The following is a 23,604-nucleotide window of genomic DNA, read 5'->3' on the forward strand; positions in this document are numbered from 1 at the left end:
GTGCTACTACTCCTCAAACACTTTAATGAATTTGAAAAGAAAGTAATACTCCCAAACGCATTCCTGGAAGAAAGTAGTACCCTGATACCAAAACCAGAGAAAGACCCAATCCCAAAAGAAAATTATAGGCCAGTCTTCTTAATGAACATAGATGCAAAAAGTCTGCAATAGTATACTGGCAAACAATGCAGAAAATCATCAAGAAGATTATATAGCATGACCAAGTGGGATTCAACCCTGGGGTGCAGGGATGGTTCACTATATCCAAGTCAATAGATGTAATATATCACATTAACAGAATCAAGGACAAAACCACATAATCATCTCAGTAGATGCAGAAAAAGCATTTGATAAAATGCAACATCCATTCATGATAAAAACCCTGTGAAGATGCAATAGGTTTTATCTTGATCTAATAAAAGCCACATATGACAAACCATGAACCAACATCATTATTAAATGATCAAATGCTGAACGTTTTCACTCTAAAGTCAGAACAAAACAAGGATGTCCACTATCACCTCGCCTATTCAGTATAGTTCTAGAAACATGAGACAAAGCAATTAGATAAGTGAAAGAAGTAAAAGGAATAAGGATAGGAAAGGAAGATGCTTACTTACCATTACTTGCAGATGATGTGGTACTCTACATAGAAGACCCCAGAAACTCCACCAAAAGACTCCTAGGTTTAATAACCAAATTCAGTAGCATTACTGGATACAAAATCAACATTTAAAAATCAATAGCATTCCTTTACACAAATAACAGACTCACTGAGAGAAAAATTCAAGAAATACCACCTTTCACATTAGCATCAAGAAAAATGAAGTACTTAGGAATCAATCTAATAAAGGAAGTAAAAGACCTTTACATTGACAACTGCAGTTCTCTGAAAAAAGGAGATAGATGGGTGATATCAAAAACTAGAAAAATATACCTTTTTCTTGAATTGGCAGAACCAATTTAGTGAAAATAGCCATACTTCCAAAACTGTTACACAGATATAATGCCACCCCAATCAAAGTACTAACAGCATACCTCATCTAAATCAGAGAAAATAATCCTAAAATTCATGTGGAACCAGAAGAGACCTAGAATATCAATTCTGGGTAACAAAGCTAATGCAGGAGGCATCACATCCCTGACTTAAAATTATATTACTAAGCTACCATGATAAAAGCAACATGACACTGGCAAACCAACAGACATGAAGATCAGTGGAATAGAATCGAAGATGCAGAAACAACTCCAAATACACTTAACCACTTTATCATTGACAAGGGTGCCAAACACTCGCACTAGAAGAAAGATAGATTTTTAAATACATAATGCTATGAAAACAGGCTTTCCACGTGTGAAAGGTTAAAACTAGACCCATATATTTCTCCAAACTAAACTTGAAATGAGTCAAAGATCTAAATATTAAAACAAAAACACTTAATCTGATGGAAGATAAAATAGTAGAACTCTAGAAGACAAAGGTGTAGGCAAAGACTTTAGGATCAAAACCTTAATTGGATGGGTAATATCACAAAGAATCAACAACTGGAATCACATCCTATTAAAAAGCTTTTACATAACAAAAGAAACCACTAACAATAGAAAGACCACCCATAACATAGGAAAGAAATTTTTACCAAATATTCCTTAGACAAAGGACTAATATGTAGTATATATAAAGAACTAAAAAATATGAGACATCTCAAATTTAAAGACCTAATCCAGAATTGGGCATCATGAAATGAATAGACTTCTCAGATGAAGAAATACAAGTGGCAAATCAATATGTGAAAAAACGTTAAACATCGCTAGTCATTAGAGAAATGCAAGTTGAAATAACACTGAGATTCCATTCTCTTAAAGAAGCTCTCAGAATGCTATGCTCTGGTGCTTGTACTCCTGGATAACCCACTCCTATTGATTGTGGTGAAATTCTTGTAACCAGTAGAGCATGGTAGAAGTGCCAGATATCCATAAAATAACACTGAGATTCTCCAGAAAGAATGGCTATCAAGAAATCAGAGAGGGGCTGGAGATTTAGCTCAGCAGTGTAATCACTTGCCTTGCAAGCATGCATTTATGAGTTTGATCCCCAATACAAAAAAAAAAAAAATCAATCAATGACAAGTGCTGGAAAAGCTGTGAGGGAAAAAGGAATCCTTCTTCACTGTTGTTGGGAGTATAAATTGATACAAACTAGATGGAAACTCATTGTGGAGATTCCTCAAAAACCTGAAACCAGCATTTCATTTGAGCCAGCTTGGTCCCTTCCCAAAAGAGTTAAAAGCATCATGCCACAGTAGTATATGCTCCACCATGTTTATAGCAGCAGCAAAGTTTTTAATAACTAAATTTTGGAAACAACACAGATGCCCATCAATGAATGAATGGATAAAGAAGATGTGTTTTTAAAATGTGCAGTGGAATACATCACTGTCACAAAGAAGGATAAGCTCAGGCTACTTTTAGGTAAATGGATGCACCTTGAGAAAATAATTTTAAGTGAAATAAATTGAGCACTCATGTTTAAATATTACATTGTTTCTTTTGTGTGAGAAATCCAAACGGTAAATAAATAAAGACTAAAATAGATGATAGATATTGGGAAATAGGAAAAAACTGTTCAAATGGGAAAGGGAAAAAGGGAGCAGAGAAGTAGAAAGGAAGGGAGGGAACAGAGATAAAAAAATTTTAAAAAGAATAGGAGGAAAACAATAGAAACAAAGTTGTGTAGAGGGACAGGACAAATCTAAGTTCACTCTCCAAGGTTTCACTAAGCTACAGCCAAGGTGTTGGCCAGTGTTACTGCTCATTTAAGGCTTGCCTGGAGATAGGTAAGTTCTCAGTTCAGTTCATGGAAGAATCATTTCCTTGCAGTCATAGGACTGAGGACTTCAACTTCCAGCTGGCTGTTGGATGGAGATGGCACTCGTACCCTCAGTATTCAAGGCCACCTACACGGCCTTTCCACATGGGATTTCCCAAGATGGTTGCCCACTTCTGCAAAGACAGCACAGGAGAGAGAGGCTGCAGAAAAACAGGCATTTCTTACAGTTATATGCAACCTGGCACCTCTACCATGCTCTATTGGTTAGAAGAATTTCACCACAATCAATAGGAGTGGATTACCCAGGAGTGCAAGCACCAGAGCATAGCATTCTGGGAACTTCTTTAAGAGATTTTGCCTCATAGGCATAGAATTACATCTCATTTATCATTTCAGCTCCTGTGGTACAGAGCCAGAGCTCTTCAAGGAAGGCTATGATAAATGATGGTGAAATTCAATCACTGGTTTTCCATGAGAGAACCTACAGTCTAAATAGGATAGGCACATAGTTTGGACTTTGTTGATGACTTCACAGTGTGTCTGTCGCTGTAACATTGGCAAGAAATCCAAAGTTGTGTCTCTTGAGTCCATTCTGTCTTGTATGATGCTGCTTTCTGGGTCACTGTAGCCCTTCTGCCCTGGCCAGGCCTGGCTGTCTTACCTTCCTTCCTGCTATAGTTTCCTTCTCATGAAAATCTGTGTTATTAGCCCATATGTTGGGAAGAAAACCCAAGCTCCTTGGCTATATCAAGCCTTCCATGGTATTCTGCCTCTCCTCTACCCTGTCTGTTGATACCATCCCTCTCGTTACTTCAATAGTGCCCAAGTCATCATTCCTTCCTGCTGCAGCCTCACGCCTTTGCACCCACTGTGTTTCTCCTGGATGTGTGCCCTTACCACCTTCCTCACTTACTTTCCTACTCAGATAACTGACATTGTATCTTTCTACTTCTGCTTCCAGGCCAGATCCACAGGTGACCATACAGTGCAGGCACCCCACTGCGCTCAGGAAAGGTTCATCTTCCTTTGTTTTATGTAGGTTCCTTTTACAGAGCTTTATATGTGGAATGGTAATTTGATTTTGTTATTTGAGCTTTTTTTTATGTTCCCCTCTGTATTTTCTGAATCTTCCACAGCGTGTTCTGGATATGTGGTCGATAGCATGTTGTGCATACATTTTGACAGGTTGGATGAACAGGTGCATAGGTGGATGGGAGATGGAGGGACGAATGAATGAGGGCACTGCAGTGAAGCTCTATGGAACTGAACATCTTAAAAGCAAAGTCTATTTAAAATTTCTTTCTGGGAGAAGCATACTGTATTTATTAATTAACTCAGAAGCTTGCAAAGCAGAGAAGTGCTAACAGTCTCTTTTTCCAGTTGCTGAAGAAAGGAGCTGGCAGAGTACCCCCTTCATTCATCATTTTCAGCTCAGGTCTGGCAGTGTTTGTTTCCTGGTAAATAAAGAAATGAAATTATACTACACTTTGAATTGAACGAATTTTCATTTAGAATCCAGAATTGCCTTCTGTTTTCTGGATTCATACTTAGATATTACTTAACTCAAGGGTAGGTCTGTGTTTCCCCCTTTTTTGGAGTCTGCTATAGTGCCTAGACCAGGGGGTGAGGATTCATACTAAAACTTGTGAGTTAGGAGGGGAAGTAAGTCATAAGCAGTGCTCTGTATCAAACTTGTCTTCATACACTTTCTGAACATTTACTAACCACCAGTTTTGTCCAACTATGGCATCCAGGAACCTGAATAAGCCTTGGAGTCCAGGGATGTAGTCTCAGGCAGATATGGATGTGGAAAGGGGTACCCATAGAAGTAAGCAGAAACCAAGACTTTGAAGCCCACTAACACTTCTGTGGGGTATCAGTTGAAGGAGTAGGTTCTTTTCTGGTTTGAAAGAGGAGAGTTGGAAGGTTTTAGTAGAGGAGTTGGCAGTTGGAAGACTCCATGATATGAAGTGGAGGGAGCTGGAGTCAAGGACTTGCCTCTACCCGCTCTGCATCTCCATCCTTCCACTCTGGAGACATTGCTTTATTCTGTCTTACCTTAGTTTAGAGGAAGGAAATACATTGCACAGGATGTGGACTAAAACTCTCTCACTCAACCCTGTGCTAGCAGTGTGGGTGGGAAGGTGATGGAGAGGAACCACTTGGGGGCTCTTGTTTTGCTTTATCATGCATTGGATTTTTTTTTTTTGTTCAGCAATTCATCATTCTGATCACAGTTTTCTTAAGCTGTGGCTAAAATTAGCCAGAATTGCCTGAACTTATTCCAAATGACAACCCTCCAGCCAGTGTGCTTGTTGGCTGCAGGATGACACTGCCTAGGATCCTTCAACTGGCCTCCTTTTTGCTCTAGCCCCCAACTCCTGTCCTTGTTTTGTCTTGCTGCAATGTAGCTATGCCCACTTGAGTATCCTATAGACTGATACATTTTAGGGGTTCTGGTATGAAATATTTGTATTTGGAAGGCACTTGTCTAAATAAAAATTCTAGGTTATAGTTAACAAAATCACTTTTAAACTATCTTAAGCAAAACAGGTAACATGTTAGGAGGAAGCTCAGGTATGTATCTGTGGCAGAGGCAGTCCTCAGAACCAGCCTGCCAGACTTTCAGCCCCAGGGTGCATTTTCTGTCTTGTCTTTTCTCTATTCTCTATTCTCTCTTCTCTTTCTCTGTCTCTGTCTCTGTCTCTGTCTCTGTCTCTATCTCTCTCCTTCTCTGTCTCTGTGTGTCTGTCTCTCTGTTTGTCTGTTTGTCATTCTCTGGTTTCTGATCTCTTTGTCCTTTCTAGTTCTATTGTTTCTTCAAACCATGTCCCCCATCTCCATGCTAGCTCAGTCCCTAGCCTCCATCATTATAGGTGAAACCAACAGTCCTAACCAAGTAGATCTTCAGTGCCAGCTCAAGCCTTCCACAAAGTTGTTTGTGTCTTTGCTTGTTCCCTGGGGCCAGTGTGAACTTCACCCATTAGTGGTCTTCCTGGCAGAGGACATTTTTCCCAGAAAGGGACATTGTAGCCTGGGCAGAGACTTCAGACCGTGTCTTTCAGGGTTCCCAGGGGTGATGGAATCCTTTGACTGCTAACTTGGATCTCTGGCTCCTTTGCAGGCCATAACAGTTGGACATGCATTCATTCAGCATTTATAAAGTACCTGCAGTGGCAGGTGCTGATCACATTCCGAGGGAGAGTTGTATGTATGTCTGTAGCTGCTCCATAGGAGCTTTTTTACTGAAGCTATTAGTTTGAACCTGATTTTATTGTGCAATTCCCGTTCCTGGCTACCAGTTTTGTAGGTATGCTAGCCATCGGGGTCCCCACTGCTTTTGTGGGAGATGCTTAGGTACACTGCATAGCAATTCACCTGGAGAAAACTTGGTCCTTCATTTGTAAAGTGGAATTAATAGCACCCTCTCCCAGAGTTTTTATCAAGTTTTATGAGAGAGTGTAATTGTGTGAGCTTTGAATGGACATGACTTTGTGTTCCAGTGGCTGCAGGTAACTACCACAGCTCAGTTGTGAGAGGCGCAGTAAAAGTCAGCTGTTGGTCTCTGCAGGTTTGATGCTCAGGAAGACTCTGTTGTTTACTTTCTCAACAGTGTATATTTGATACCATGTTTCTTAACACAAATATAGTGCTGGACCAGAATTGATTTTCTAAATTCTGTTTAAGAGGAAAAAAGTATCAAGCTTACTTTTGCTACTTGTAGAGTTTGGTCACTCTGCATGGTAGCAGCCTATTCCCTTCCCGCAGGTTTTACTGTTTTCAGAACCGGGCACTAAATAAAAGCTGTCATCAAACGCTTTGCTGAGATTCGAGTATTGATCTCTTGTTGTTCCTGTTGGAATTAAATTGTCATTGCCAGTGTAATAAGGAAGAGATGGCACCTCTACTTGGTATTAGGCCACAAGTCCTCACAGACTTGGGTAACCTTCCTGTTACCAGGAAGTCCAGTGTTCTTCTCCCATCTGAAGGAAGCAGTGTATGAGAAACCATCTCAAAATTAGAGGAAACAAGTTCTAACCTCTAGCACCTTGATCTTGGACTTACTGGCCAAAACTGTTGTGAGTTCATTTCTGTTTCTTGTAAGTTATTTAGTTCCATGCATTTTCTCAGAGAAGCACAAAAGGCCTATTATGTGCAAAGTACTTCATTTGAATCCTATGATTTTATTTATTTAAAAAAATTTTTTTTTTACTTTAAAGAGAATGGAATAAAACAAAACAGAACAAAGCAGATCAGAACAAAGCAATGCAAGCAATACAGGATTTCAAAACAATGACAACAGGAAATCAATAGTGGCCATAGTGTCTCTTGTTTTCTTTGAAATAGTTGCTCATATCTTCACACACAATGAATTCAAACAAAACGAAGTGATATGAAAAGGATCAAAACAGAAGAATGAAAGCATGACAAGCCTTCAAAACCAGACAATAGGAAAATTAACAATGGCTACCATAATGTCTCTTGTGCTCTTCAAAATGGCTGTCAATTGAAATTAAATAATACAAACCAGACTAAAACCAAACAAATACTAAATACTAAAAGCATTACTGGACTTTACAACAAGATGATAAGAAATCAGCAATGGCTACCATATTGTCTCATTTTCTTCAAGGTAGCTGTTGATACCATCACATGTAATAAAATCAATTCTTATAAATCTTGAGGAGAAGTTCTAGGCATGTAAAGCCATCTATTTTTTTGTATTACAAAACCAAAACAAAACAAATTATGAGAAAAGAAAGAAACAAAAGAGACAAATAAATAACAATAACAAAGAGCCCCAAACAACAACAATATAGACTTTCAAAACAAGGTGATAGGAGCATAACTAAGGTTATTATTTTGCATAGTTATCTTCAAAAGAGTTATTCAGATTACCTGATCATCTTATCATTTTAGTCCTTACTTTACAAAGAATAAATTATCTCATTTATAAAGGAAGAAACTAAGTCTTACCAGATAAAAATGAGATTCTTTCCATAGTGCTTAAACTGAGGGAGATAAGGGTTTAGGAAAAAGACACATCTGCTTATATTTATATGGAGCCTCTCACTGCTATCAGTTGCCCTTGCTGCATCTGGGTGATGAAAGAGTCTGACCCTCGTCTTCTCAGTCCTCCTTGCTTGTGCCCTACCTCCTGGGAGCCTGTGAACTCAGTTGAAAACTAGAGATCCATTTCCTGCCCTGTGCCAGTCAGCTACTACCAGAGAGAGTACCCCACCCTGGAGCACAGCCTGGCGGAACCTACATTCACAGCCAAGCACATGTTTTTATTTATTTATTGGTCTTTTTTGAGATAAGGTCTCACTGGGCAGTTCAGGCTGGCCTTGAGCTCACTTTGTAGCCCAGGCTGGTCTCAAACTCAAAATGATCCTCCTTAGCCTCCCAAGTGTTGGGATTACAGGTGTGCACCACTGTGTCTGGCTAGACGTTTATTGTCTTTAAAAAACATGGTGTTTTTGAATCAATTTTAGTGCTCGAGAGAGGTATGCAACTCTTTATAATGGCTCTCCCAAATTGGTAAATTGCAGGCATCAGCATCAGTAAAATAATGATACTGCCAAACAAGTGACTCAGCATCTTCCCTTAGGTTCCGTATGATTCACACCTCCTATCAAAGGGGAAAAATGATTGTCTGGTTGACTGCTTCACTGGATTATTCTGAGACCTTTGGAAGCAGAGAAGTATAGTACGTAGAAATCACTTGCCTCAGGGATCCTTTTAGGTACCAGTTTCTTACTCCTGAAAGTTGGCCAGGTTTGTTTTAACAGATGCAAGTAAAGCCTCACCATCTTCGCTATAGCTGCCAGCATATTCTTTCTAACTTGCAGGTGCTATCGTAGCTCACCCTGCTGTAAGCCTCTTATTATTCTTAGAATGGAAGGAAATGCCCTTTTCCCTGCAAATTTGACCCCTGTGCCCTGCCTCTGCTCTCCCAAGAAGCCACAGTACCCAGATTGTGTTTTAGACACCTTGCTAGGCTTCTCAGCCCTCTGCTTTAGCAGCTCTCCTTGTCTTTTGTGCCCCCTGAGCTCCTTCTGAGCCTCTTGTAGCACCATGTTCTCTGTGCTTTTCCCCCAGCGATGCTCTTGCTCAGCACTTGCCCCTTGATGGGTGTGCTGTCATGTTCTGTCTTCATGATTCCCAAAGGCCTCTAAAGGGGGATAATGGGTCCACAGCCCACAGGTGAGAGACACTGTTACAAATTCATGTGTGACTCAAAGTCCATGCTCTCTCTCTGAATTGCTTCACCAGGACCACAGACTACACCTTCTCTGTGCCCTCACTTGACTTTTTATTGCTATAATTTACTAATTATATGTATTAGTATGCTGCATTGTAATTTACTACCTGCCAAACTGCATTCTCTAGTAGAGTTTGGGGTTCCTTCCAACAAGAAACTACCATTTTTGATCCTTCTCCTTCCTTCCATAGTCTAATGGAAGTCCAGCTCTGGATGTGGTCAGAAGCTTTGAACAGTCAAGCAATGACAGCACAAGTTTTTGACTACCTCCAAAAGCTCAGATTGAATGGACATCATGTTCTGTGGATGTTGCATCTTTTCTTTGAGTTTTATGTCATTACCCACAAAAGCCAGAAACGTTATTTCTGAGTCTGCAACGGTTCCTTCCTTCATCTTGTCTCTGTGGTTCTTTTACTTCCTTCCTTTTCCAAAAGCGTTAGTTTCCATCAAAGTGTTGTGAGAACTGGCATCACCTGTCCCCATCCTGTCTGTATTCTCTCTTTAGCTACTTATTTGCTTTTTTAATCATTGGCACTTTCTTCCTCTTTTCTCTTTAATTCTTCAATGTAATGACTCGGGGCCTAAAAGCAATTATAAGATGATTGCATCAGTGATGGATGGTCCCATTATGATTCCATCCTGTCTGGGATTAAAGATCTTAACCATGAAGTGCTGAGGATGGCTACATTAATGTCATCTCTTTTAAAATCAAGCTTAACTCAAATTTTTGTGGATGAGAACAGTCAAATTAATGATACTATGATTATAAATTTCTACTTTAGACCTGTCTTAGTTACTTTTCTTGTTGCTGAGACAAAACACTCAACACAAGTTAAAAGAGGAGAGGTTTATTTAGCTCACAGTTTGTAGATGTTTTAGTACAAATAGACTGGTTTCAAGGCAGGGTGGCTTTGCAGAGAGGCATCATAGAGGACAAACAGTTTGTGTCGGGCAGAAGGTAGCAAATAACAAAGGGGACAACCATAATAGTTTCTACCCTTTATATTTTATCTAGGCTACTTAGGGCAAGTAGCTCTCACACCCTAATCCTAGTGCCCTGATCCTAACATTACACAACAAATCAATCACACACTCTAGATCCAGCCACCTCTGAAAAGTCCTGCCCATGACTGCATAAGGCTTTGGGGGAACATTTAAACACAAGTTATAACATGGCCCTAAGTACCACGAGTCTTTTGTAATGTTAACATTTGCAGTTAGGATTAATGTCTTTTGGCTGAAGTTGTATGTGTGTATTTTAAAAATATATTTCATCCTTATTAACTTTTTCATAGGTACATGCATGAGTGAATGCATGACTGGGGGAAGCTTTCACATTCTTACTCCATGTTGTAAGGAGTAAATCCTGACCCAAAGGTGCTAGACCAGGTGATGGGATTGTGTTAGAAACAGGAGCAACACAGTACCTACTCAAGAGCAGCGTGTATTCTGCAGGGTTTCAGGGAGTTAACAGCAGTGTTAATAGTGTTAATAGAATATGTTGGGTGCTACCAAAGTATTCAGAGACCATTTAACTTAGGGAGACAGTGAAGGGAAGTGGTCATATTTTTGATCAGAGATCTTAAAGCAACTCTTATGGGGAATGGCGCCTAAACCAAAATTAGGCAGTTTGCAGATGAGCCACAGATTCTGCAGAGGAATGGACCTGACCTGCATGTTTTACTGCTGGCAAATATGAATGTAGCTGCAGTCTAGGAGACAGTAGGGTCCCGTGAGGATGCGCATAGAGGACCTTCTGAGTTTAGTTCAGTTAGAGGCAGACATCAGTCAGAAGGTAAAAGTATTGTGAGCCTCACTAGTGTGATCAATAGTGAGGAATTTGGCTTGGTTCAACTAGACAGGTGGGCTTTGTTGGAGCCACTGAGTTGAATCTATTCCTGGAAACTTGAGGCTTACTCCAAAGAGCCTATTTCTGTGTGGCATGTGGCACAGAAAACAAAAGATGCTTCTTACTGACAGACCCAGCCTTTCTCTGACCATGTGATCAAAGTGTTCATTCCAGGGAGTCTGGGTGTGTCCTTGTGAGAATTAAATCCTAGAGAAAAGGCGAGCTCATCTCCCATTCTTAACATAGAAATAGCCACCCAATGTTTTTACTGTTTTAAATCAGTTCATCCTGCCACAGTAAGTAATATAAACAATTGTGTCTTTTTGAATTCCATGAAAGGGAATCTGGGATACACATCTGTGTGCTCCAGACAAAAAGAACCAGGTAGGACATCCTGGTGCCAGGCTTCCTGCCTTGCCAGTGTCATGCCCAGGATTATGTAGACCATGCTGCTGGTGCACCACTAAATATGATTGTGGCAGCCCCATTTATTCTCAAAGATCCCCCTTCTATGCCTCCTATGCCTGATACTTTCACGATGTTCCAATAGAAATGCCCAATCTCCTATAAGCCTGAGAGCAGACATAAGCCTCGTGTGTGCACTGCTCACTGCCCAGGATGGTGCTTTGTCTCACCCTTTCAGAAATCAAGCTCCATCCGGCAAAGGTCTGTGTCCCATCTCCCTACTTTTCTTTATCTATCTCTCTACTGTCTAAATAATCCTGGATAGGCACCAACCTCTAATGTAATGTCTGACAGATGGATGCTCGGGAAATAGAGAATAAATTAATTAATGACTACTAAGTAATAAACAGGCCAAAGGGATAAGTGTGGAAACGTTTTAATTTTTTGTCAAGAAAAGAATAATTCATTTAGGGCTAGAGATGGAATTGAAGTTCTCACATATGCTAGGTAAGTGTCTTGCCACTGAGTTCCATCTCCAGCAGAAAGAAAAAGATAAATTTAAAACCTCAAGCAATGTCTAGGATACAGTGTAAAAGAAATATGAGCCTTTGAGTTAGACAGACCTGGTCAGAGCTGCAGCTCATGGTCTGCAAGGTCTTCTAACTAAAAATGGGCCTCTGAGCAGGAACTCATCACCTGTGAATAGCCCCGGCTTTGCAACAGGATGTCATGAGACTCATCTATACTTCTACTGCGGGCCACCGAGACGACTAAAAATCATGCAGCACAGGGTCTAACCCATGGCTGGCCATGATATAAGACTCAATATATGGCAGCTATTATCACACCTGGAATTCTCCATCACCTTCCTTCCACCTTGAGGCAAAGTGAACCAGTGCTTCTGTTGATGCATTGGCTTTCTTATCACTTCTCTCATTATGAAAATGGCCAAGTTGATAAAGAAGGGCTACCCAAAAATGTTCTTTTCTAGAGAGAACTGTGAATATTTCATGAAATATCCCACAGTGACGCCCGTGCTGAGCCTCCTGCAGAAGTCACCTTATTAAACTGTTCCCTTTGATGGAGTATGCCAGCATGTGCAGGAAACCTTGCTTCTTCTCAGAATCACTTGAAAGTCATAAATATTTTAAGGAGTTTTATCTGACCACTGCTTTCTCTATATTAATCTGTCACACTGATCACTTTTTTAGAGCAGGATATCTTGTCTTTTTCTTACTAGGGAGTCTCAAATATTACTGTCAGTTTCTTTCCTTTCCTTCCTATTTTACCTCAGTTTTGAAGTAAGGTTCCTCACTGTACTCACCCACACACTGAGACACTGATGAATTTCTGTTACCTGAGGGCATGTCTGTAAAATCAGGATTAGCACCTGAGGAATACAGTACATAATCTGGGTGTTTTATCTTCTTGTGAGCTTGGTCCACTAATCCCGAATATCTGCCCCATTCCGTGACTGTGTTTGGAGTGGAGGAGACAGTCCTATCTAAGCTGCTGAGCCTCCCGAGTTCCAGGGCTGGTTATGCATAGGTGACTGAAGACTGTAGCATGGGATCTGATTGCTGGAGCCCAGGGCCAAGGTGATGAGCACAGCCTAAGCAGATAGACAGAACAGAGTCTGGGCCCCTGAGCCTCTTGAACCATAGGGTGGCATGAGGCTGACTTCTATTTGTAGCACCTGGCACATGTGCTCACATGCTAGGCCCAGACTCCGACTGGGAAGCTGCTGAGAAAGAAAAGGGCTTTTTACGAATGTGGCCTGCAGGGTCCCTACAGGAGACAGGCGACAAAACCAGAGAAGTAATTGAAGACCTGCGAACAAAAGGGACTTTGCAAATGCCTGCATAGGGGATAGAGAAGAAAAAAGCCAGGAGTTGTGGTGCAGTAGCCTGGGGCCTTCCAGGTAGAGGGACTAGAGATGAACAAAAAGGGCTGCTGCTGCCTTTGGGAAGCATAGAACATGGTGACCCAAGAGGGAAAAGTGTCAGTGTCCTGTTCTGTGAAACAGCCCTTCCTTTCCCCTGCTCTCCTGTCTCCTGCTGTGTCTCCATCTGAGCCAGCCAGAAGTCCAGGGTGCATGGACTCCTGGCTACTGTTACCTGAGCCCTCCTCCAAGAATAAGGTAGGAGGAGTGCAGGAGGCACCTACTGAGCATGCTCAGTGCAGAGGATTTAAGTGTCATTAACCTTTACACAGCTGCCATGTTGAGGTATCTGTGTTTCTGATGACCTCTCCCATGTTCATCAGCTGAGGAAGATGGCCTAGTGTTCCAGGGTGAGTACACAGCCAGGCCTGTCATCTGTTTTGGTGTTGTCTAGGGTAAAGGTCATGGGCTAGCAAGCAATGGAATGGTATTCTGAGAGATTCAGAACTTTGCCTGGCACTGTGTGGGGTTGGAGCTGGCTCCCAGAATGTCCAGTTCCTTATCAGTGTTCCCATCACCGTTTTCTGAACACACAGTGTGGTCTAGACCAGTGGTGGCGAACCTATGGCAGGGTAGGCTTTGTCCTTTCACTGTTCTTTTCTAAGGACAAGCTGGAGGTGACCCTTATGTTACTCAAGGCTAATGCAATGCAGTGGCTATTCTGATATCTGTGCTGGTTCTGTCATTGATTCTCCATGTGCGCTCTCCTTCATGGCTGTTTTCACATGGTGGTCTGTCACTGAGATGTGAGGGATAGGGGTGGCATGGGTATGCCTGGGGAGCAATCTGAAGGAAGGCCTTACAGCAGAGGTTCTGTGCAAGGTAAGTCTGGAAGGAGATCTATTAGGCAGGGCAGAGAAAGGGAAAAGAGCTTATTCCAGGAAGGTGGCCTGGAATGTTTAAAGGGAGGGTCACATGGAAATATAGGGCACACTAGGAATATTCCTAGTTATGGGCTATTTTCTATGAAGCTTGCATCTCTGAGTGCAATATTTTTTTTAAGATAGGGGAGTCCTAATAGTTCCAGAGAAAGAAGATGCTATACCTCAAGCTGGAAGGATTGAGCCCGGGACTGATGCCTAATAACCAGTGGGGAGACAGATTCAGTAGCATTAGTCAAGGTCTCAAGAGAAGAGCTGACTGTTGAGAATAAATTACCAATTCATTTGTCAATTTACCATATGTTTATAGAGTGTTTATTATTTGTCAGCCACTGTTTTGAGTACAGCCACCATTTCCCTGGAGATGAAGCCCGTGGGTGATGTCGCTAATTATAATGAGATGCTTCTGAATCACAGTGAGGAAATAGGAGCTTGATATTTTATTATCCTGGTTGGAAAGGAGGAGGCTGGGGGCAGGGTATGAACTATGTGGTGCATGTAAACCAAGTTCTCCTAGGGTGTGGGGTTGGCCAGCTGCATAGCCTTCTCTTGCTGCAGAGATTGTGGCTGACCACAGTGTCCTGCCATTCTACTACCTCTTTTTATAAATCATTGTAAGTGTCCTTTTTTTTTTTTTTGTCTGCCATATTTGCCCATGAGACTCAAGTACTCTATATTCCTGATGTTTTAGACTTCTTCATAGTTTTCCCTTCCTAGAATTTCCTTTCTCCTTATATTCCTGGAAAATGCCTCATTCTTTAATATCCTCCCCCAGGGTCCGCTTCCTTCCTGGGTCCACTCAAGCATACCCCTGCTCCATTGCAGCACTTGTATTATCCTTACTGTCTGCCTTGTTTACATTTACTCTCCTCGCCACCTGTCTCATCCCTGCCCCTCTAGCTTGGTGTATAGTATTGTGCTTGGTCCACAGTATAAAAACTCAGCCAATGCTGAATGACTGAGTAAACAGAGGAAGAAAAGGGGTTAGAGAGATAGTAAGAAAATAGGGCTGGCAGAAGAAATACCTGCCTGGCAAGGATGAGGTCATGAGTTCAATCCCCAGCCACCCCCATCCCCCAAATCAAAACCAAGCTGGGTATGATGGCTCATGCATGTAGTCCCAGCACCCGAGAGGCTGAGGCCAGAGGATCTTGTGAGTTTGAGACCAGCCTGGGCTACAAAGTGAGCTCAAGGCCAGCCTGAACTGCATAGTGAGACCCTGCCTCAAAAAAAAAAAAAAAAAGAAAAAGAAAAAGAAAAAAGAAACTACTACTTAGCTGGGCTGGGGATGTGGCTCACTGATAGAGCTCTTGCCTTCCATGCACAAGGCCCTGGTTCAATCCCTAGCATGACAAAACAAAAACGAAACAAATGCAGCAACTATTAGTTGGAATACCTTTATTTACATATTCAAAACCATGTATTTATGTAACAGGAAAATACCCGGGATGGAAATTTGGAGCAGTAGAAAATGCAGGACTCTGAGTGGAGTCTTGTCAGTTAAAGACCTTACGACTATTTTGTTTCTTGGAACCTTAGGATTTTGAGCTGTTAAAAAAAGATCTCAAAAATAGATATCTCAAAAGGCTGTTGTGAGTAACTGAGATAGCAAGCAGGAGAGCACTTTGTAATCGTGATACTATCATTAATAATCTCATACCAGTAATTTTTTTCTGGGTACTGGAGATTGAAATGTGGGCCTCTGAACCAACCTATATCTTCAGCCCATTTTATTTTATTTTTTTGGTTAATCTTGAGTCAGGGTCTCACTAAGTCATTAAGTCTCCCATGCTGGGCTCAAACTTGGGACCCTCCTGCCTCAGCCTCCTGGAGTCCTAGGATTACAGACTTATGGCCCCATCCACAGTTCCTGCCAGTAACGTTTACCTATTGTCACGTTCTCTAAGGCTTTATATCAGGGTCTCTTGGAGCATTATCTGTTTTGTTTTTACTGAAGAATTCTTTATTGTGGGGCATTGCAGGTGACAGGATGTTTAGCAGAGTCCTTGACTTCTGCCCCACACCCTAGTCAGCGGTGACTACTTGCCTGTCTGCTATTGTCGTTACACATTCCCTGGGACAGGGCAGAACTTCCCTGAGGACAGCCCTCCCTTGGCAAGTGTTCTTTCCATCCCATAGTTCTTGGAGTGGAATCTTTTTGCTAGTCTTGGTTTACAGGTGAGGAAACAGAGGAATAGGGAGGAGTTAGCCAAAAATACTACGTTCATACACTTCTGTAAAAGGGGAGTTTCCAAAACAGGCGTCCTGCAGAATGAGGGAGAAAGAGATGATATGCCTGAGGAGGGAGTGGCCAGACTGTCCATCTGCTGTTAGCTTCTGGTCCTTGGGCCTTCTCCTCCTTAATGAGGGGGAGTGGAACGCATGATTCTTGGGGTTTCTTTGGCAAGGGAGCTCTGATTGCTAGCACCCTTTCATCTCATTCTTGGTTGGACTGGGTATCTGTCATCTGCGTAGGACATACACCATTATGGTTCTGAAGAAACATTTAATGTGATTACTCCATTGAAATGGGAACCCAGGGATAAAGAGACTGAGTCTTATCCAACCCGGTGCCTTTGCGCTGAAGGCAGACAAGGGGAAAGACAGAAAATGAAAAGGATTTGTCCAGAGCCACACAGCAAGACAGCATCAATGCAAGACCCAGCCCTTCGGCACCCAAGGAGCCCATGCTCCCCTCTCCATGGCTATGTGGACTGGCTTCCTGGAAGCACCCGCCCTGCATTTCAGTTGCCCAGAGCAGAAAAGTAGGCGGGAGAAGACACACAAAACTAGGAGCCTGTGTGTGTTTGACAGCCAATCAGAGAACTGTGTTAGGGCATGTGTTAAACTGTGTCTTCCTGTCCTCCACACCTGTTTTGTTTCTGGTATTTTATTTATTGAACAAGTATTTATTTGGCACTGCTAATGTGCCAGTGTGGATAGTGATTTAAGATTCAATTTTTTGAAGCCCAGGCTAGGATTTCCAATTAAATTTGTATGTGTCTATCGCTGTCACTTGGACTATCACTTGGAAATGTGTCAGGAAAACACATTACATAGATTTTTAGAAATTAAATGTAACACAGCATTGTAAACTTTGAGAAAAGCAATACTTTTAAATTATGTTACTAACAAGTAGCAGCAATTCAAACATCATCTTCATTGTCTTTCACAAAGCCCTGAATGTTATACCAATCACTGGTTCTAATTACATTCTCTTGTGAAGTTTGATAACTGTTTGGCAAAATTGGACCAACCTAATTAGCATATAAAACCACACAGAAAAAAGGCAAACTACTGTCAAACAAATACAATTTGAGATTTAAGTAGGCTCAGATATTTTATATTGCTATATATGTATCAGATATTGTGAAATAAACATTTTCCGTGGTTCACAAATCTTTTTTTTCATGAAAAATTTAGCAAACGGGGAGGAACACAAAACCTCTAAAGTTCAACCAAACTCTTATTAACTAGATTTTTCAAATATTTGTCAATAATAAACACTTAAAATGTATTTAAAATACCCACTTTGGCCCTGAGTGCATGTCGATTAATAGTAGAATGCTTGTCTAGCAGGCCTGAGTGCCATCTTCGGCACTACAGATAAACTGAATATACTCACTTTAGAGCAAACTGCCCCATCAGAAGATGCCCTGTTGCTGGAAGAGTAACAACAAACAAGAAAATTTAAAATGGCTTTAAAAACCCTCTTGAGTAAAAATATTAAAAGGGAATGTCTACTTCATCATCCGGTTAGAAATCAGTGTCACAAGCTACCCTACAGGGAGCACTGGGAGGCCCTCTTGCTAGATGCTAGATCTTTTAGCTAATAACATTGGAAGGCGCCAGAATGTGAGGCTCAGGCCTGCAAAAAAGCCACATTGTAAATACCACTCTTGGGGCCAAGCTAAACGGCAGAATCTGTCGCTGACCTGCATGCAGCATTCCCACTGCCAACACGCTCCTTTTTGCTCTCAGGTTCACAGTGGACTGTCTTCCTCTGTCGACCTACGGTTCTCTGTGTCCTTAGTTTCCAGCGAGGCTGGCTGAGGCATGGGCCCTTGAAGGCCGCATCCGCCGATCTGGTGCACTCCTTCTAGCCTCCAGAGGGCCCCCGAGTGGCTCCAGGGAAAGGAGGTGGCCGTGGGCGGGGCCTAACACAAGCAAAACCGCAGGGCGGCCGGGCGTCTTCCACCACACTGCTTGCGGTGCTGCTGTGGCCCCAGTCGGAGGAGGAGTTGGGCGGACTTCCTTACTATATGGACAGAACCCCAGTGAGGGCTGCTTATAGTCCGGAGGGCATCCATACTCTGGGCACCACCATCCTGGGCCGCCAAGTACAAAGGACATCGGCAGACCTCCTTATCTTCGGATACTGACAACTGGAGCTGCTCACGGATAAGCCAGAGGCGCACCCTTACCCTCCAGATACCATCCTGTCTTCCCCCCGCTCCACAGAGCTGGGCAGACAGCCTTACCCTCCCACAGCTGCATTGCCACGGCTGCGCACTAAAGGCCTGAGCAGGCATTTTTTTTTTTCCTCCTGCAGACCGCAGCAAGGCTGGAAGCTGGGCAGACATCTTTACCCTGAGGACAGAGAAACGATGGAGCTGCACCCTTTTGCAATCACACACCTAGGACCTACAAAGAAACTGTTACGCTGCAGACCGTGGCACACTAGAGCTGGCATGCTTACCTTGTGGATACTATCCTGTGCACCACGCCCTGTTGAGTTGGGCAGACATCCACACACTTAGCCACGACTGCGCACTAAGGATGAGGGAAGGGGACTTTCTAACACCGCGGACTGCATTACAGCAGCGAACCTTTGTGCACTGTGATGCGGCTGGGAGCTGGATGATGTTCCCACACTGGAGAGAGTGGCACAGTGGCGCCGCCACGCACCAACAATCTTAGAAGATACCCTTATCCTGCAGACCCTGGCACTGGAATTGCGCACTGATAATAAAGCGAAGTATACTTTCCCTGTGGGCTACTGCCCTGGGCAGACATCCTTATACTCTGACAGCCACGCGGCAACAGCGCACTGAAGACCTAGGTAGGGGAGTTTCTGCCCTAAGGACTGCTTCACAGTTGCAGGTCCAGCCAGATAATTTTACCCTGAGAATGTTACACGACTGGGAACTGGATGGATGTTTCCACGCTATGGATGGCTGCACAGTGGTGCCCTGTCACCGTACACCAAGGGCCTTGGAAGACACTCTTATTTTGCAAATCGTGACACTGGAGCTGCGCATCGATAATTCAACGGGAGTGTCCTTGCTTTTTTGGCCGGCACACTGGGCAGATATTCTTATCCTTCCGCAGCCACCACATTGCTGCGACTGCGTACTGAGGACTGAAGCAGAGGTGGGGGGTGGGGGCTGAATTTCTAACCCTACGGACTGCGTCACAGCTGCAGGATCAGCAGATGATTTTATCCTCAGAATGCGGCACAACTGTGAACTGGATGCACTTCGCTATACTGTGGATGACGTCACAGTGGCGCTCTGCTGCCGCGTACCAACAGTCCCTGGAAGACATCCTTATCTTGCAAACTATGGCACGGAGCTGCGCATCAATAATCAAACGGGGGCATCCTTGCTTTTTTGGCCGCACACGGGGTGGCTATCCTTAACCTCTGACAGCTGCCGCATTGCCGCGACTGCGCACTGAGGACCGAGGCGGGAGTGGGGTTGGGGGCTGAGTTTCTATCCCTACGGACTGCGTCACAGCTGCGGGACCTGTAGATGATTTTACTCTGAGAAGCGGCACGACTGGGAACTGGACGGACATTACTATGTGGATGGCAGCGCAGTGGCCCTCTGCTGCCACGTACCAAGCATCCCTAGAAGACATGCTTATCTTGCAAACTGTTGCACGGAGCTGCACATCGATGATCCAACGGGGGCGTCCTTACGTTTTTGGCCGGCGCACTGGGTGAATATCCTTAACCCCAGACTGCTGCCGCATTGCCGCGACTGCGCACTAAGGACCGATGCTTGAGTGGGGGATGAGGGCTGAGTTTCTAACCCTGCGTCACAGCTGCAGGACCCGCAGATGATTTTACCCTGAGAATGCGGCACGACTGCGAGCTGGACGATTGTTCCCACACTGTGGATGGCGGCTCAGTGGCGCCCAGTCACCGCACACCAAGGGCCTTGGAAGACATCCTTATCTTGAAAACTGTGGCGCGGAGCTGCGCATCAGTAATCCAATGGGGGCGGCCTTGTTTTTTTGGCCGGCACACTGGGCGGATATCCTTAACCTCTGACAGGCACTGCATTGCCGCGACTGCGCACTGAGGATTGGGCGGAGGTCAGTTGGGAAGGGGCTTTCTGATTCTGCACACTGCGTCACAGGGAGGAAGTTTTTACCCTGCAGACTGCGGCATGACTGGAAACTGGATGGAAATTTTACCCTGTGGGTTACTGCACAGTGGCATCCTGCCGCTTGGCGCCAGGCACCTTGGAAGACAACCTTGTGTTGTGAACGGGAATTGTGTACCGATAACCCAACCGGGCGTCTCTGCCTAGTGAGCGACCGCCCTGGGCGGCAATCTTACCCACCGAAAGCTGCATTGCCATAACTCCGCACTAAAGATTTAGTGGTGGTGGTAGGGTCGTTGTAACCTTGCTGACTTTGGCACTGTTACAGCACCTGGGTGGACGTTTTTCCCTTGCAGACTTCATCATATCTAGGATCTAGACAGACTTCCGTACCCCATAGGTGATGGCGCAGTGGCACCTTTCCACCAGGTTAGAAGGACCTTGGAAAACATCCTTAGGTTGTACACTATTGTACTGGAGCTGCGCACTGATATCCCACAGAAGTGTCCTTTCCCAGTAAGTTACTGCCCTAGGCAGAACTCATCTTCCGACTGCTGCATTGCTGCGACTGCGCACTAAAGACTGGGGGGAAGGGTGCCCTCGGTAACTCCGCTGACTGAGGCACCGCTGTGGGACTTCCGCTGGCATTTTTACCCTACAGATGGCTGCACTGTGGGGAGCTGGATAGACGTCCTTTTCCTGCGAATGGCGGCACAAAAATCTGGGTAGACATCCTTATCTTTGGATGGTGGAACTGGAGATACACATCAATAAGCCAGCAGGTGTCCCTGTCCTGTGGGTTACCGCCCTGTGTGTCCACCGTAGGAGGAGCTTGGCAGACATCCTTACTCTCTGTCACAAGGCTGCGACTGCGCACTAAATACTTGGGCAGGTTTCCTAACCCTGCCCTGTAGACAACGTCACAGAAGCATCTGCACAATCCAGACCTAGGAAGGTGTTTTTATCCTGCGGACTGCGGCTTGGCTGGGAGCTGAAGGAACATCCTTACCCCCTGTAGATGGTGTCGTACGTACTAGAGCCACATACTTTGGCAACCACGAACTGAGCTCCTGGGTGATTGTCGTTATTCTGGTGACGTGCACAGCAATTCAGCGATAACCCAGCAGAGCCGCCTTACCCTGTTCACCGCCACTCTACCGCAGCTCAGTAGGACTGAGGACCTGGATGGGCAGTCTTACCCCGAAGACGGTGGTACTGGTGGAGTTGTGCGCGGGTAATGCAGTAGAATGCCGTTAAGCCTGTGGATAGCCTGTGGACGGACAGCGGCAGCAGACTCTGAGGACTTGCGTGGGCGTTTTTACTTTATAGACTGCAGCACGGCTCCGAAGGTGAATGTCCTTACTTTTGGGACACTGACATATTGGGCCATCATTACCCTTTAAAGAGCCGCCTTAAGGCAGTTGCACAAGAAGTGTTTGGGTGGACTGTCTGCCTGCAGAGCGGTCACTACTGTATTTACACACCAAAGATTTATCCTAGAGACTCCTGCTCTGCGGGGACCTCGGCAAACCTCCAAAACATCCTTAATCTAGGGAACTCGGCATTACTGGATGCGTATTGAGGAGGGACAGATGTTCTTAACCTGGGTGTGGCGGCACAGTAGAGCTTCTTTTCTCTGCACGCATCGGCGTGATGGTTGTGGTTGTGCACCAAGGTCTTGGGCAGGCTTTCTAATCTGCAGATGGTGGCACATTTTGATAAGCCACTGAACATCCTTACTTTGGATATGGGGACCTTATCGCAGCCGCAATTAGAGGATCTGGGTGAACATCCTACTGTGAGGATGGTGGTGGAGCAGGGCTGTGCGCTGATAACCGTGTGGCGCTTAACCTGGAGTATTACTTCGTTTCCGTGGCGGTGAACTAGGAGCTTCGCTGAGCTTTCTAACCTCCAGCGCTGGGGCCAGGCTATGAACCAGAACAACATTCTTTGCAGAGGGTGGCGCACTAGAGCCACAAGTTGCTACATCAATGGACTGTCCTTGCCCTTTCAGCAGCCCCATTGTCATGTCTCTGGCACTAAGCTTTTGGGCTGATTGACCATTTGCAATTGTGTTGCAGCTATGTTCCTGTGGGAGGACCTACAGCAGGTATTTTTCATTTCAGTCCGTGGCACATCTAGGAGCTGGGTGATGTCTTTATCCTATGTAAGATGGCATAGTGAGGCTGCACATTGATAACCCAATGGAGCTTCTTACTCTGTATTGTATTGTGTGGCTGATGCTAGAGGCCTGAGTGGACTCTTCACTTTGCAGCCTGTGTCTTAGCAGTACTGGCAACTCAGAAACAAGGCTGGCATTTTCCTTCTGCAAATGAGCCATACACTGATGGCACAGCTGTATGTCCCTACTCTGCAAAATGTTGTATTGGTGCTGTTGGCTGACTGAGGACCTGTGTGGACATCCTGGCGCTGAGAGCTGTGGTGCTGAGGAGCTGTGTGCCAATAACGTAGATGGGCGTCCTTATTTTATGGATGGCAGTGCTGCTGTGATGCATACCCAGGAGCTGTGTGAACATCTTTACCTTGGGGCATTGGTAAAGTAGAACCACATGCTGATAACACAGCCAGGGATCCTTACATGCAGATTGCTGCCATGACTCACTGAGGATCTGGGCAGAGGTCCTCACCCTGTGGTCTTTGGCAGGGAAATTATTTTCCACTGAGAACCTAGTTGAGTGCCCATATTCTGCTCACTAGAGCATTGTTTGGGTTGTGTACAAAGTACCAAGGTAGGTACTTTTACCCTGTGGACTATGGCACAGTTAACAAACACCTGGACAGATATTCTTACCTTACAGAAGTGGCATAGCAGTGCAGTAGCACTGGGAATCCAGCCTGATGGGATTATCTTGTGGATATTACACTGAGGAATGTCTTTAATTTGAGAACAGTGACGTCAGAATATATGCTGATAAGCCAGTTGGATGTTTTCTGCTGCTTATGGCTGAAGCTGGAATCACCAATGTCTTAGTGATACTCTCAGGACAACGAGACTTCGGAGTTGTGCTGATTACTCAGCTGGGTGACCCTATGCTGCACGAGGATGTGGCCGAGCTCCAAGTATCTGGGAAAATGTCCCTTA

General features: G+C 44.2%; 1 protein-coding gene across 6 annotated transcripts in view; it reads left to right on the forward strand.

The window, feature by feature from the left end:
• The window catches only part of Trappc9 (trafficking protein particle complex subunit 9), a 703,342-nt gene that overhangs the window by 372,124 nt on the left and 307,614 nt on the right, over positions 1 to 23,604 (forward strand). The window lies entirely within an intron of this gene.

This window comes from Cavia porcellus, unplaced genomic scaffold (genome assembly GCF_034190915.1).
Source record: "Cavia porcellus strain 051 isolate PalLab524CR breed Dunkin Hartley unplaced genomic scaffold, mCavPor4.1 scaffold_19, whole genome shotgun sequence".
Taxonomy (NCBI): Eukaryota; Metazoa; Chordata; class Mammalia; order Rodentia; family Caviidae; genus Cavia; species Cavia porcellus.